Source organism: Peromyscus leucopus, chromosome 2 (genome assembly GCF_004664715.2).
Source record: "Peromyscus leucopus breed LL Stock chromosome 2, UCI_PerLeu_2.1, whole genome shotgun sequence".
In the NCBI taxonomy this organism is placed as follows: Eukaryota; Metazoa; Chordata; class Mammalia; order Rodentia; family Cricetidae; genus Peromyscus; species Peromyscus leucopus.
This window is the reverse complement of record NC_051064.1, coordinates 58,672,304-58,689,330: the sequence shown is the minus strand read 5'-3', so window position 1 is coordinate 58,689,330 and position 17,027 is coordinate 58,672,304.

The following is a 17,027-nucleotide window of genomic DNA, read 5'->3' as shown; positions in this document are numbered from 1 at the left end:
CTTCTGTCACACCTGGATGTCCTCTGACATATTATTGTGGCTTCTTCTGGTTGATTCTAGTTTTCCAGTGATGATCCAAGAGGCCAGTCTCTGCTGGAAAGTGCTATGCAGGGGGATACAGGACGGCATATGGAGATGTATAGAGAGGCCCAATCAGAGGTGGTGAGAACCACTGGAGGGAATTGTCAGGGCTATGCCTAGACTAAGGAACATGTTGTCTGGATGCTTGGAAGTTTCCAGCATGCCTTTTAAAAATCTCGTTATCCAAGTGGTCACTCCTCAGCTTTCTGGAGAAAGCATCCCTCCCAAATTCTGTACTCTCTGATCGCTGCAGAATATTAGAGTTCGGTGTCACCTACTGAGACCACCAGGGTGGACAGGAAGTCAGGGACAGCAGAACTGGGTCACAAGGAGAACGGATGAAAGAAGCATCTCCTTCACCATGAGAGTGGGGTTTGAGGGTAAAATTGCTGCCCTACCAATGTTTCCTAGCGCAGGAGGGTTGGACCCACTCCAAATGAAACTAAAAAGCAGACCTAGGACAAAGGGGTAATCAGAGGTACCAAAAGCTTCCTTCTGAATGGAGTGATGGAATGTGTGGTAAGACAGAGTGCAGACCCCACCGGTGAAGTGTGCTGGCCGTGTGGGAAGGGAGGGGTAACTGAAGCCTTCTTTAAGGGGTAACTTAAACACAGGTGGAAGCTGGACCTGATGGCTCTTTACTCTGGACAGGCCATGAGATTTCTTTTAGTGTATGCACATCATCAAGCCACTCCAACACACACACACACACACACACACACACACACACACACGCACACACACACACACATACACACACATACACAGTTCCATACAAAGTCAGGTGAGGCATACCACTGTAGGGTGTGTGACCCTCGCTTAGGTTAACTCTGGTGGCCCCACGATTTTCCGTTGCTGACTTGGTTACGAGCAAGAAATAAACGCCTTTCCTCTCTCCTTGGGAGGAGGAGAGCAGATTGCCTGGATCTGCCTCGCTCTGCCCTGGCTCTGGTCTCGGCACCGAACGCTCCCTTCTGCGCAGTCTGTTCCCGTTGTGACAATGCAGAGGGAAGAGCAGGAGAAAGCTCCACAGCCAAGAGCACTCAGAGCGGCAGGCGGGCGGGGCTTCGCCATTGACTGGATAGATCACATTTGCATGGGAGAAAGAGGAGATGGGGCCCCTGGCTCCCCACACAGGCAGAAAGTTTGACTGCTCAGCGCCTATCCCCAAGCATGTATCAGAGACGTGCTACCAAATGTCCACAGCTCCAGGGTTTTCTCAAAGGCAGAGCCCGAGAGCGGGTTCCACAAAAGGAGCCCCTCACACCTCTGCACCCTGGAGATGAAAATAATAAGCTAGTTCTTTGCCTGAGAGATGAAATCATGTTCTGCTGCCTAAGGCTGGAGAACTGGACCCTCTTTCCTTATTAAATCCAGATGACGATGGTCATGACTGGAGCTTCACGCATACGCGAACATTTTGACTAGTACATTCTACATCCTGTGGTCAGCCACTGGTGATTCATGAAGCTCTATCACCTGCCAGGGATCACTGAGTTTCCACCATGCCTGGGGCCAGGTGGGAACAAAGGTAAGGCGGGGCTGGAACTTGCCCCCAGGGGGGTGTACAGTCCAGTGGAAAAGCAAGACAGACCATCAGAAGCAAAAATTTAAAAAGAAAATAAGATCCATGCACCCAAGCCTCTCAAAGTCGGTTGTTAGCACCACAGCCATCTAGAAGGACTGTCTATAGAGGTGGGCTTGGGAGGAACTTCAAGGATGACGATGGTTTTACAGAGCCACAGAGGGCAGGAGTGCGAGGGTGGGTGTATACACAAAGGTCTGGAGAAGGTGTAGCAAGGCTTGCTTTCTTTTTTTAGTATATGTGCTGCCAAAGCAAGCACAGGCTTTCTTTCTTAAGGAACCACGAGTTCTGTGCCATGACCGGAGCTGCCCAGCAACAAGGTAGTGTAAAGGCTGTGCTTACAGGAACAGATTTAAGCCAGCAGCTATATCATCCCCCAAGGACGCTTGATTGTCACAAATACAGGCAGGCCAGCACCTTTGGTATCAACTGGACAAAAGTCAGGGATTCCACCAAACACCTCACAATGTGGGTGCTACCACAACAAAGAATGTTCCAGTCCACAATGCAATAGCTCCATGGTTGGGAAACCCGAAGACTATAGAATATTTCCCAGTATCCTCTGCCTCTGCCTCTAGAGAGGAGCGGGAGAGACACTAGGGGACATTTGGAGTATCAGGTCCCACAGTCCAAGCCTCCCCTTCCCATTTCTCAACTAGCCCTTCCTGGTTTCCTGTCTGTTCACTTATGAAAAGCCTGAATCCACTGCCTGTCCGTCCCCAGCTTGCTGATAAAAATACTAAACACAAAGCTTTGAGGAATAAAGTTCATAGCATCATGTAACTGGTGACCATTTTCATCCCTCGCTGCATATTCATTTTTTAGAGGACAATGTGTCTCAGAGTTGTTCTGGGGTCACAGTCTCAGCTCCAATCTCATGTAGGCCGGGCTCTGGGTACTCCAAAGACCCATCTGCCTCACCGCAGGGGATAGAGGGTGTGTCCCCTATCCTAGAGCCTGGAAGCAAAGACTCTTCCAGCTTTCTGGACTCGTATCTAGGTGAGGGTCTGAGAGCAGGCTCCCTGACTTCCCTCTAATTTGAGCTAGGACATTCACATAACCTGCTGACCGCAGGGGACCTCCAGCTCCCTGAGACCGCGTTGGTCACAGAGCTCCTCGGGGCCAGCGTGGCGGGGACAGCTGCTCAGCTCGTGTTCTCTCACCAGGAGGCGTTCCCAGCCCTGTGACCTGGCCCTTCTTCCAAAGTGGCAGATGGGCACAGGTGCCTGTCGTGAAGCTGTCCCCGCCCTCCCACCGGGCATGTCTGACCCCGCCTAGCCCACAGAGGACAGCACGGTCAGCTGAGCGGTGGGCTCCTTCCAAGCCGAACCCCCAAACACTGGCGATTGCTGTGGCGCTGTCCTCAGCACGGACAAACCAGGCCAGGTCATGCGCTGCAGAAAAACCCTCATAATCAACCCTGGCTGTTCCAACGGTTTGTTCAAGGCTTATTTGTCTATGGTTAAAAATTTATAACATGACAGTCGTCTTTGACCTCAATGGCTCATTGTGATCTAATTTCCTGCATTTCCAAAGTCATTCAGGAAAAAGATCACTCCCCTTACCTCTCCTCACCCTCTTCGTTTCCCAAAGCTTGTTAATTATGAACCAAAAAAAAAAAAAAAAAAAGATCTGAAGCCACAAATCTTTGGCAAGTAATAAAACCCCATGTGGTATTAGGCCTACCTGCACTGTGTCAGCACACCCCAGAGACTTGTGTCACCCATCGAACACCCCAGACCCGTCACAGGGTCTCAGCGTGGCTCCCAGTATACCACCTCTCCGTGGCTGCTGTTCCTACCGGCATGGCCCAGCCAGCCTCTCCAACCGCTGCAGTTACAGCCCAGTCTAGCATTGCTCCTTTCCTTCATCCATCCATTGTGAATGTCGCAGCCGTGGACAGCACCCTCTCTCTGGCTACAGCGTGAAATGAAAAGGGGATGGAGGAATAGATGGAGGCTAAGCATGATGGCGCACGCCTTCACTCCCAGCACTTTGGAAGAAGAAGCAGGCAGATCTCTGAGTTCAAGGCCAGCCTGCTCTCCATAGTGAGTTCCAGGCCAGCAAGGACAGCATAGTGAAACCATGTCTTTTCTTTTTCTTTTTTTTTTTTTTAAGAGCAGGCAAAAGAAAGTAATTTATATATATTATTCCTCTTGTCCCTGTCACCAACTGTTTGACAAGAAGCAACAAAAAGGTGAAAGAATTTATTTGGGCTCATGGCCTGAGGGGATCTAGTCCATGATGGTGGGAAGGGCACAGATGTAGTAGGGGACTGTAGTTTGATCGCATCTACTGGAAGCAGAGAGGGGCTGAGGACAGAGGTAGAGCTGGCTTATAACTCTTAAGGCCCACCTGCCAGTGGCTCACTTCTTCTAGGTAGGCCCCATGTGCTAAAGGTTCCATAGCCTCCCAGGAAGAGCTGCCAGCTAGGGACCAAGGGTTCAAACACATCTGCCTAAGGGGTATCTTTTGGATCTGAACTCTAACTGCTCCTTTTCTACCTGGGGACCTTGCAACAGTAAAAGATGGGAATGTTTAGACTTGTATCCGTGCCATGACTCTGGTCCCACGGAGTAAGCATCTCTTCCTTGGGGTGCAGTATAAGTGTCCCCATTTCTCTATAAACTGAAGGGTCTGCATTTCCTTTAACGTGTTTTCTGAAAACATCACAGTCCTCTTGCTTTGTGCTGACCACCACCTCAAGCTGCTCAGCATGCTTCTCACGTGCTTCCCGGGGGTGGGGGGGTGCTGGCCGGGGGTCAAGGATTGATCCAGGGTAGAAGCTCAGCAGGCAACTATAGACGCTGTGGCAGTGAGGTGACCCACAGTGTCAAGTGGCTACACTGGGTGATGGGGTTTCTAAAAATACCCGCTTGGTCCTGCTCCTCGTGGCATACCAGTCCTGCCCTCCCATGTGCCAGGCAGACAGCAGGGGCGTGAACAACCTGCTCCCTCCTTCTTCTCCCCACTGCCCCCACGGTCCAGGTCATTGTCTACTCTCAGCCCGACTGTGGCCTTAGCCACCTGCCTTCTCTTTCTTCTCCATGTGGACGATCAGGTGGTTACTTGAAAACACAGGGACCGGTGAAGAGACCACAGCATAACACACTAAGCAAAGCTTATTCTTCCGTTCGTTCACTTGTTCATTCATTCATTCAGTTGTTCAACATTCATTAAAACACCAGTCTCAAGGGCCTTTGCCAGATCAGGGCTGTAGTAAATGCTGTACATTGGGCGACAGGGAAGTTCATCCTCTATGACTCTATTTCTACAACACTCCAGGGTAATGCAGGTAACTGCAGTCTGTCATGAGAGAGGTCAGGATACTCGTGACATCTTGAGAGACGGAGTGAGGAAGGACATGGGAGGTTCCTGAATGACTATCACAGGGGGGGATTAACATAGGAAATACACTGAGCTATTAAATGTTAGAAGCTGTAAGCTTTGATTCATGGCTGTGAAATTGCAATCCTCTTTGTAGTTTTATGTGAAGTATACTCTGTTTTAACTCTTTAGAGCAGTATACACGCCCATGACCTAAGGACAGATGAGAAGCACTGTTCCAGCATCTGACCAGGGCTTGTGCCTGATGGGTAGGATACTGGTGAAGACGGAACTTAATGCTTTGTCCTTTTCTGGCTTTTCCAATTATTCTACACTGAATATATCCTGCTTATATAATGAGATTAAATGTGCTAAATGTTATTTTTAAACATTTTAAGAAGTGCGAGCCCTTGAGATGAAACACTCACTGGGCAAGCACAGGGCAGGAGGCCGTCCTGCCAGCCTGATCACCAGCTTTTGTCCTCTTCCACAGCAAGGACACCAGCTCAGGAGCACCGTCCAGGTCTGTGGGATTTCGGGGCAGCTAAATAAAGCTCTTGGCTCTGTGGGGCCTGAGGTAAGGGGAGCTGCTGGGGGAGCCCTCAGGGCTTTCCTGTCCTTGCCGAAGGGGTATTCCAAGCCCCTCCTCACAGCCACGGGATCATACCTGACTCAGGTTCCAGCCATGCTAACCTGGGTCTGTCCAGGATCCCCAGCCTCAGCCAGCCTGGACCTCTGGTTCAAAGATGTGGCGCTCTTTGAATCCTCCCCCACAGCCTGTCGGCAAGAAGGAATATCTGGTGGGTGAATTTGAAGCCACAAAGAGGTGAAGGGACCCTGTGGTTGGGAGTTTAAAAATGAAAAATGAAAATAAAACCTTGAAAGCCTGAAGGAAGGGAGAAAATGGAGGAAGGAGGGTGGCTCGGGTCCTTGGTTTTTTCACTGGGAAACGGGGCTATTGTGAGATTAGCAAACCGGGAGCGGCTGAAGCAGCGTTTTGTTGTACAGAGATGTTGGGAGAGGTAGACAAAGATCCCTAGCCCCCTACTCAGCTATCAGTAGGACCCTCTCTTAGCCACCAGAGTCTGACCTTGACCGGATCGGGGGTAAGTCTGTCTGTGTGCCCGAAGCCGAATTTCTGCATTGGCAAAGCCAACACGGTCCTGTGAGAAGCAACTTGTGATTCACAACTGTGTTTTATATTTCCAGCCTAGATCCTAAAAACACTTCCCTCTTCCCTCCCACCTCCCTCTCCAGACCCCCAAACACAAGACTCCCACAGAGAAGTCAAGTCATGTGACAGCTTTTCACACTGAGCCAAGGCAGGAGCCAGTGGCCAGTTCTGCCCTGTGACACACACACACTCAGCCTCCAGCAGTCACATGGATTCCAGCTGCCACCACTTGCCCTCTGTCCCTGACCTGGTACTCTTTCCCTGGCAGGCCTCCTGAGCTGACTTGTCCCTCCAAACTATGGCTTGGCAGACAATTAGACTGACGGACTGAGTGCCAACAGGCTTCGACAGCTCCGTCTCAGCTGACCTCGAGGTGGGAACCCTTCCAGGAGTGTCCTGGACACCATGGAGTGTGCCCCACAGGGAATTAGGTGCCTTACTGGCCTGAAGTAGAATCAAACAGAGCTGTTGGCAGTGGGTTCACCACAGCCAACCACAGCCAAGCACCCCCAGGAGCAGAGAGCTTGAGCCCTGGGTGTTGAGTGAGGCTATGGAGGCAGCCAAGGGCATCGTCCAGTATAGCTCGTGGGGAGGCTGGAAGTCAGGCATTGCTGGGCTTTGGAGAGCAGGATAAAGGCAAATACAGAAAGTGCCATCTATGTGAACCCTCCTCAAATAAAATTCAACAACAAACAAAACCAAACCGAACACCCAGCTCCTCACAATAGTAATCAACTGGGAACCATTTTCCATGAGGGGACGTTTGGCAATGTATGGAGACATCTTGGCTTGTCAGAACTGTGGAAGTACCACTGTCACTAGTGGAGAGAGGCCAAGGATGCAATCATGGAGTGTCCTAGGTTTGTCTGGCCCCAGTATGGACAGTGCTGGGGTAGTCAAGTTCTGGTCTGAAAGTATTCCTGAAGAATATTTGAACAGGGGTCTACAAATCACCTCAAAGGAATAACCCATGGTTGTCATTTACAGAGTTGGAACCCTTCCGAACCTGGCCAGTGCCCTCAAATTCAAGGCCAAAGCCTCAGCACCTGCCCGAAGATTTCCTTCCACGATCTCGGCCTGACTTCTCCTCATTAGGTTTTGTCCACACCAACTCATTCACATGTTCTACATGCTCTATGACCCTTGTTAGTAAGAAAGGGGTTCTGTTTCCAGCCTCGAATTCTCTCCTCTCGCTTCCGTCTGGCAAATACCCTGGCTGTTGGGTCAGCTGTGACATTTCCTCTCCCCTTGTCAATGTCCCACATCTTCCACAAAGCTACTCCACCATAACATCAAACAGGGTGCTGGGATGGCTGTGTGTCAGTCTCTGCCACCAAACTGGGCTCCCCAAGAATACTGGTCTCTCTCCCTGGTGCCAAAAGAGACCGTAAGCAATAGGAGGTGCCCACTGGTCACTGATGTTTCCCTCACCGTGTGATGAAGGGGCACACCTGGCCCTCGATGACAGAAGATAACTCAAGGAACTGAAGAAAATGGAAAGGGAGAATGATGTCAACTGGTCACCCAAAGAAGGCAAGGAAGCAAGGGCGACCGCCCAGTAAATTAAGCACTTGCTCTGATATGTGAGGACCAGGGGCCAGATCCCCAGAATCCTTGTTTTGTGTTTGTTGTTGTTGTTTTTAAAGTAGGCCAGAGCAGAGACAAGAGATCCTCAGGGCAATCTGGCTAACTAAACTAGCCAGAATCAGCAAACCCCAGGTTCAGCAAGAAGCCCTGTCTCAGTCAATAACAGTGACTGAGAACCTTGGCATCATTTGGGATCAAAATCACAAAGAACTGAACAGGTAGTTCCGAATAGTTTTCTTGACACATATCCATTAAAGGTTTTACATTATAATTTTATTACTTCAATTCTGATTGTTTGGGAGGCATAATTATTTTTCTTGTAAAGAAATATGCTGTTTTGTCAATGTATACCACCATCTCTTAAGACACTAATGGAAAAGAAAGAGTTAAATCTCCAACGAAATAACTAATAGTGAAAGAGACACTCAGCATGAGCATCAGCTTCCAGCCTCCACATGTACACGCACACACGTTCACACACACACACACACACACACACACACACACACACACACACACGGAAGGAAATGGGGACAGGAAAGAGCATTGAAGGACCAAAGAGAGTCATTTTGTGTGAGAAATCAAAAGGGAGGTAGACAGCCAATTCCGGAGGAGGCTCTGTAGGCTCCTGATACACCTTAGGCTAGACATGTGGCATCTAAGAGTGGGGCTTCTGCACATGCTTGGCAGTGCTTGGCATGAAGATCCAAAGATTTGGTCATTTACACATGTACATGAAGACTCACTTTTTCTCACATCACCCACATAGAGAAGGCAAAGTGGTAAGATGTCTTTCTATTTTACGTATGAAGATGCCTGTGCTCAAGGAGGTGAAGGAATTGTCTCCCGGTTCCCAAGTACTGTCCCTTCTTCCCTTCCCCTTTGGGATGCCCCACTCTGTGCCAGCCAGGGCAATAGCAAGCTGCTTGTTTTTACATTGCTGGTTTTATTTCAACGAGCATTCCCAGGAGACAGTAAATGAAGAACAATTCTCCAGGGCATCTCCTGTATCCTCATTTTGAGGGAGCTTTGTTGGGATGTGGTTAACCCATAATTAAGCACACATACTGAGAGTGTATAACTGAGTTAGAGTTGGCTTATGTGTGATCCCTATAACACCCCCCAAATTAAAAAGATGTCTTCTCCTCTTCTATCATCCATTGTCTCTGCCTCCTCCGTGATCTTCGCAGGCAGCCACTGACCTGCTTTGCACTGCTATAGGCTAATTTTCAGCTTCTTGCCATTTACATAAATGCAACCATACACTAGTCACCGTTTTATCTGTCTTCTTCCACCCAATGTAATTACTCTGAGGTTCAGGTATCTTATTGCATGTCTCAAGAGTCCACTCCTTTTTATTGACTACTAGCATTCCAGTGAACCTTTACATGACAATTTGTTTATCCATTTACTTGCTGGTGGATAATCCCAGCTTGGGATAATTACAAATAAATCTTTCATGGCCATTTGCAAAACAGTCTCTCTGTGTGGACATATGTCTTTATTTTTGTAGAGGAAATGCCTGTGTCATGTGATCAGTGTATACTTAACTTTTTAAGAGACTGTCACATTGTTTTCCAAAGTAATAGTGCCATTGTACAGCTCCACCAGCAGATTACTAGAGTTCTGACCACCACCACCCACACACACACATCCTCACCAACCAGAGGTATAATGATCAACCTTTTTTCAGGTTAGCTGTTTTAGTGGGTAGTGGCACCACGCTCTGACTTAATTTCTACTGAGGATGTTGAACATCTTTTCAACCTGCCATCTATGCATCCTTTCTGATAAAATGTCTACTTAAAATCAGACATCAAGAATTTGTTTTTGTCTTGGGGACTTCACTGGAATGGTACAAAAAAAAAAAAAAAACTCAGTGATCTGGGCAGGGAAAAATGGAGACGTGAGACAGTAAGCACACAAACCACCACTCTACCCAAAAGGTGCCAAAGAGACATGGTTGGTCTCGTGATAGTGTTTGCTCAGCACCTAGAAAGTTCTTCAAACATTTGCCAAGAGTGAACACGCTGCTTGCAAGCCCAGGAAAGCAGCAGCAGTAGATATTTCTCTGACAGCTTCCCTCTTTAGAACCAGGTTCACTTCCCAGAACCACCTCCTGCTCACTTCCGGGCTGAGCCTCCAGTTCCACAGTAGCCGCTCAGGTCAGCACACCCCACACCTGCATTTCTTTCATTATACCCGAGCCCAGAAGACAGTGGGCAGCTTAACACAGGGAGCAAGACAACGGGAATGAAACGGATGCACGAGATGGAAGTCTTGTCATAGGCCAGTGTCTTAGATTCTTATCCTGCCGCTGTGACAAAGCACTATGGCAAACTCAGCCTAAGGAAGCACGAGTTTGTTCCAGCTCCCAGTGCAGGGTGCACGCAGTCTCCTCGTGGCAGAGATGGCCAAGGCAGCAGGAGCTTAAGGCAGCTGGTCAAGTGACCTTTCCCCTGCAGCCGGAAGAGGGCGCGGATACATCCATGCTAACACTCAGCTTCTCTTTTTTATTCAGTCCAGGGTCCAGCTCATGAAAAATAGTGCTGCCCATATTCAGGGTAGGTCTTTCTTCCTCAGTTAAGCCAATTAAGAAAATTCTTCACCAGCAGGCTCATAGACCCATCTCCCTGGAAATTCTAGATTTTGTCAAGTTAACAATAACACCAACATGGCTGACAACGGCTGTGGGCAGACACCCGAGTCAAGGATGTGCAGTATGAGGTTTAAGGGGAAGACATCCCAGACAGCACTAGTATGTGAAGGAAAAGGCAGGAAACTGATCCTCTGCAGAGAGGAACAGGTTTTTGTGGTGGACGTCAGGAGCTCAGTCCCACTGAAGACCTCTGGGAGACAACAGGAAATGGCAACTTAGGGTTTTCCCACTGTCCCCCAAGGAAAGGAAGAGGGACCCAGTTGCTAGCAGAAAGGAACCTTTGGCTTATCTTGAAGTGGCCAGTGCCACATCTGCCACATGATAAGGGTGGAGATGTCAGTCAGCAACCTTTTCCTTAAAGGGCCAGAGGCCTGCAGCCCAGTTGGTTTCTATTACAACTGGCCAACCCTGAGGCTGTCACTCAGTTACATGCATAGACAAATGGGCATGGCTGTGCCCCTCCACAGTTTTACTTTCAAAACCAGGCAGCCAGACTGCAGGTCATAGTCTTCAGATCCGTGGGCTACAGGTACAATATATCCCATTTAGTAGATGGAGAAACTGAGACCAAGTAGAGAAAGGGACCTGGTTGTATAAGCAGCCTGAGACACAGCTGACTTTCTGACCAATATTTCCACTCTCCTCAATGATGTCGATCTTGCAAGTTCTGTGTGTGTGTTGAGGGAACTGGCAGCCAGAACCCTTCAGGGAGCTACCCACGTAACCTCCAATTCTTCAACGCATTAGTTTGTTTCTTCTTGGTGGCTAGAGAGGCCCCAGGGACTGAAGCCTTCCAGTCTCCAAGAATGCCACAGAGTAACTTCCTGTCCCACGTCACTGAGCGAGGCTGCTTTGGAAGCCTCCCCCGGGCCAGGCCCTCTGCCACCAGCCTCGGCCGCCTTGGCAGAGCATCTCCCAGGCCCGGCCACAAAGCACAGAGTGAAAAAGCAGTTAGAGTTTTGGATCCTGTAAAAACTCTAAAAATATCCAGGAATGTGTGCACATATGTGGCCCTTCTGTGATCAAAACATCTGGAGAGAAGATCAAATCCTGTTTTAATCAGCCTAAACTTATGCAAAAATTTTGGAAAGGAGCGGAAGTTCAAAGTCATTGACTTTACTTGAGGGGAGAGAAAGGACATCACAAAAACTTTTTGTTGTTGTTGTTATTGTTGTTTCTAAGAAAAAACTAAGAGAATCCTTCCCTGGGGTGAGTTCTGGACTTCTGCTTCCTTGGGATCCGGGGGATTATTTCTCCTAAGGGAGAACAGGGTAGAAAGTTCACTGGCCGCAAGCTTGAACTCCTGATTTGATGTTTTCATTTTTGAAGAAAAGGACAGTTAAAATGTTAAAAGTCCTTTAGTAAAAACATTAGGAATAGACATCAAGTGACCAGGTGACACTGTCAAACATGAGATTTGAAGAAAGGCTGTTGTCACCAGGCATTGACTAGATAGAGAAGCTGAGACTCGGGGAGAGCTTGCCTGGTGGTACAGGAAGTCGGGGAGGTCAGACTGACACAGGTCTGAACTCTCAGCCTACTGATGCCCTGGAAGAGGACATGGAGTGGAATTTCCATCCGGGTTCTGCTTGGCTCAGCCAGAGGACCACCTCTGCTGAAGATTAGCCTGGGGAAGCCAGGCTCGGAACTCCTGAATCCTGGCAGCTGCTTGCTATGAAGATCGAGCAAAGGCAGGTGGACATGTACTGTCCCCAGAACGAATTATGGCCCAGACTGGAGTAGAGTGTCTTGGCTATTTGAGCTAGTCAATGGACGAACCTGGGGTCCTATTGGGACCCAGGCTTTCCTCCTTGGCTAGCAGCAGGTAACTAACTTTTTCCTGAAGCAAGGTCTTATGGGGCAGGGAAACAGGCCACTACCTAAAGCTCAGGCTGCACAGCTGAACCACCCGTTCACTCTATTTCTGATATGGGCCACTCATGGTTCCCCCTGGCCCCTGAAGAGTGAGCAGAAGCTTTTTAGCTCACTGTTGTAGCAGACGGGAAGGCCAGGCAAGGATCCCAAAAGAGAAGACTCAGAAGGACGAGGATCTTAGCTTAGCTTGTCACTTGGACACCAGAATTTCCCAGCCTTCCCTTTATGGTCGCCCGTAATCCAGGCATGATCTTGACTTATCCAAACAACAGACGTCACCAAGTATGCTCTCTAGATCGGTGGTTCTCACCTTCCTAATGCTGCGACCCTTTAATACAGCCCCTCACATTGTGGTGACCTCCAACCATAACATTATTCTCCTTGCTACTTCATAACTGTAATTCCCCCACTGTTATGAGTCATAATATAAATATCTGTTTTCCAGTGGTCTTAGGTGACCCCTGTGAAACAGTCACTCAATCACCAAAGGGGTCATGACCCACATGTTGAGAACCACTAGAGGCGTCTGTTTCTCTCCAGGTATTCCAAAGGCTCATGGCAAGGACCACCAGGGGCATAACTATCAGCCGTAAGAGAGAAGGTCATGCATTCTCAGAACAGCTCCAGTAGTATCTTGGCCATTGCGCCCCTCTGTCCCTCTCCGCCACTGTCACTTGGTTCCATATGTGTGCCCACTGTGATGAGAGGTCCACACATCCAAGGTCTTTATGAGTGTTCATTTATGCAGCCACCCACTCTCTATTCTCAGCCAAAAAGGCGTGTTCTTTCCTACCAATCACATGGCTAACAAGGCCAAGACTCCATACAGGACATCCAAGAACGATAAGTCAGGGCTGCAGTCAGGCACCCGAGACTTGCCACCACCCACTCCATCAAGCCGTCACTCAGCAGCCCCTCCCCCTTTAATCAGTTCACAGAGATATTAAACAAACATTCTCTCTTTGCCACACAGGAGAAATTCAAATGATGTAGAGACCTCCCTCGCCTTTTCTTTCTTCCCGCTCTGATTGATTTCAGCCCTGAGCATGCTAGGCTCTGGATGAGGAAATGGATCTCTTGTTCTTGAGCTGCAGACAGACTGGAGAAGCTTTCCCTACAGCACTGTCATACCTCCCCAAGTGGACACGCCCAGTGTCTCAACGCCAGCACGCTCTGCATATGTCCTGTTCTTCCAGAATCAAGAGTCAACCTGAAAAATGACCACGTCGGGACTCATCTGCAGTTTCTGGAAAGAAGCAAGTTCGTCTCAAAGTCATGTGCCAGACACACACGCTAGCTTCCAGGAGACAAAGACTTGGGATTAAGTGACAGGAAAGGACTCCTAACAAGCCAGCTCCGCAGACTGAGGGAGTCCAAATGGCAGGGGTCAGCATCATTTTGTGCCCACTTCTAGGGATGTCCTATCTGGTGCATTGGTTGGTCACATGTTATAAGTGTTAAAAGGGTCTCAGAGTTATAGATGGGAGATGGGGGAACAGAGAACTACATGGTCTGTTTCTGGATAAATATGATCTAAGAAGAGAGAGGTAAATGCCCAGATACGCTTGATTTAGTTCCATACATCAGAAACTGCTGTGAGGAAGTTCATAGAGATACCATTGCCTACGATGGCCTGACAGCCAGGGATGCTCAGCAAAGGCCAAGAACAGCTGTCTTAACGTCTGTCTAATTTAGGATGTGCGATTTTTAGGGATATTTGGGGGGATACTTAGTTCCTTTTATCCATACCTACTGTATAAGTCTGTCTTATGAGCTTGTTCATACAAAGTGGTTGATCATATTTCCAGGTTGAAGCTACAACAGGTCTGATAGGTACGTGAACCACGACCAAAACAAACGGAGCTGCCCATGTGTTGGTTCCAGATTTAGACACAAGGGAAGAGGCAAGAAGTAGAGGAAAGGCCCTGTGAAGAATCAGGCAAGATTTCTCTGCTCGGTGATTACGGCTACACCACTTAAGTCTGCAAAGAGCAAACTTGGGGGCCCGCGGGCTGCAGACCATCTTGTGGGGAGGCAGGCCACCCTCCTTGTGCCTTCTCGTACACTTCACTGGCAGACAGCACTCGTCTGACCCGGGTGATGGGTTCTGCCCTCCTGCAGCGCTAAGATAATGGTAGTAGAAAGATGGCACACACTCACCTGCCTGCCCAGGTGGCCTGAATGCGGATGCCCAAGGCATTCTGTGGAGAAAGATTCTAGGTTTGGCAAGAGCTGGCCTGGGATGCTGGCCCCAGTCCAGGAGTGGAGCTCATCGCCACACATTACAGTTACATCCCATTCCTGTGCCACAGTAAGAGCTTTCCACGGGAGAAAGAAAAAAAAAACTGAAATATTACTTCCACACAGCAGGCCCTACCAGATCCCTTTGCTGCCCTGAACTCATTCTCTCTATAACCCTACTGGTCTAAGAAGAATCTGAGGCTGCTCTAGCTTATGAGACATCCCCCCACATACATACACACATACACATTGCCAATTGTCAGGTCACTGTTACACAGACAGTTACTACAATATGATAACCAGTAGTCGTTAAAACCAAATCTTTCCTCATCTTATTTGATTTTAGGGTGAAGTGCCATGTTCTGAGGTAAACAGAAAGCAGTTCTGCTGAAAAACATGGCTGGGCAACATCAGGCACAGCAAGCCTCCCCTAGTGTTCCAGCAGGATGAAATTCAGTACAGGTTCCCCCACATCCCCAGTGTTCAAATGAATATGCTGCACATAATGGAAGTTCGGTGTGAGCCCTTGGCTTCCTAGACCTTCTACCTTGTAAGGTTTCCACCGGCTTCTGGAAGGCCAGGATGAGTGTTCCCAATGAGCACTGGATATTCAGTGGATTAGATGGAGAGAAGGGCACAGACTCAAGAAACCTTGGGGTCCTTCAGTGGACAATTGTCAGGATGGCTGGGAGTCAATTATTTGGTATGCATGCTGGATCCATCCATGAAATGAACCCTGTATAGGTGCAAAGGGACGGGGGGGTTGAATCAGCTCTTGAGAGGAACTGGTTTCCAGTCTGAGGAATGACTATAAATATGGCACTTACAGGCTGTAGTATCTAAGGTTTAGCATTGCCTACTACTATCGAAGGAAAAAGATTCTGTGTTTGGAGTGTGAACTCCTGAGTCATGCTGAAGACCCTGTTTTACCAGGATTACTTGGATAGCTAAGAAGTCCAGACCATGACTGGGTAAACAAATGTAGGACCAAGGGAATTAAATGACCTCTGCTTCTCCCAAGGAATAGACGAACTCAGAATCAGAAGGCCCAGACACATGGGTGGTACCCTGACTGAGGCCACTGAGCCATCTAGGCATTGATGAGGAAAGAGCCAATGTCGCTGTGAGTCCAAACATGCATGTGATGGTTCAAGGGGAATCCAAGGGAGGGGCATAAGGGCTCCACTCTCGGGGTCTGCTGCTTTGAAGTCATCATCCTGAAAAGCTATATGAAAATGGGATTTGGCCAAGGGAACCAGGAAAACCTTAAATTCTGCATTGTCCAACCACTCTCTTCTTTATGAGGAGTCCAACAAGACAAACGCGAGTATCAAAAATGGACATCATTGAGCCTTTTGTACAAAATCTATACTAGAATAAACTAAGCTAAACCGTGTAAAGGATTGCTTTTCTTAATCAGAAGTCAAATGTGGGCTAGTCTAATTTCTATTGCTTACAATAAAACACCTGATGATAAGTATTTTATTAAAAAAAGAAAGAAAGGAAGGAAACAAACCTTAGCTCACAGTTCCTAAGGTCCAAAGAGCATTCCACCAGACCTCCAACACTGCTACACTGGAGACCAAGCCTCAACATGAGTTTGAGTGGGGATAAACCGTATTCCAGCCATTAAAATATGAGTAATTGCTGTCCCACTGTACCTTAGAAACTTCCTCCCATGTCCAAAGCAAATACATCTGGGGCTGCTAGCAGTTGTGTATAACTTCCAGATTGTTCCTCCTTTGACCTCATCCAGAGTCAGGCACTCATTTGCTGTCCAGAGGCTAAGAATGCCTCAGGGAAAACTGCAGACCACAGGGAGAAATTAAAGAAGGGTTTAGCATGGCCTGCTGAAGAATTTCCTTTTTTAAAAAATGTTACCATTATTATTTTGTGTGTGTACATGTGGGTGCTCTCTCTCTCTCTCTCTCTCTCTCTCTCTCTCTCTCTCTCTCTCTCTCTCTCTCTCTCTGTGTGTGTGTGTGTGTGTGTGTGTGTGTGTGTGTGTGTGTGCATGCGCAGGTACATACACATGTGTGTGAGTGTGGAAACTACAGGTTAACAGCTTCCTCTAGCACTTACTTTTTTGAGACGACTCTCACTAACTCTGAAGCTCACCTATTTGGTTAGACTGGTTGGTGAGTGAGCTCCAGGTGTCTGTCCAGGCCTGCCTCCCCGGCACTGGGATTATAAACATGAGCCATCACAGCTTTTTATGTGGGTTCTGGGGGTCTGAACTCTGGTCGCCATGCTGACTCAGCAAGCACTTGAGCAACTGAACAATCTTCTTATACCCATCAACCTGATTAAAAAAAAAAAACTCTGAGAGAGGAATGTGCTCCTTACCAGAAGGGCTGCTTCCAAAGATGATGAACTCTGTCTGTGAAGGTCCATTTTCCCCAGAAATGCTGTGGAAGAGTGATTTATATCTAATTGTCTCCCATGAGCTCAGACTTTGAATGTGCGATCCCCAGATGTTTTGGAAGCTATGGAATCTT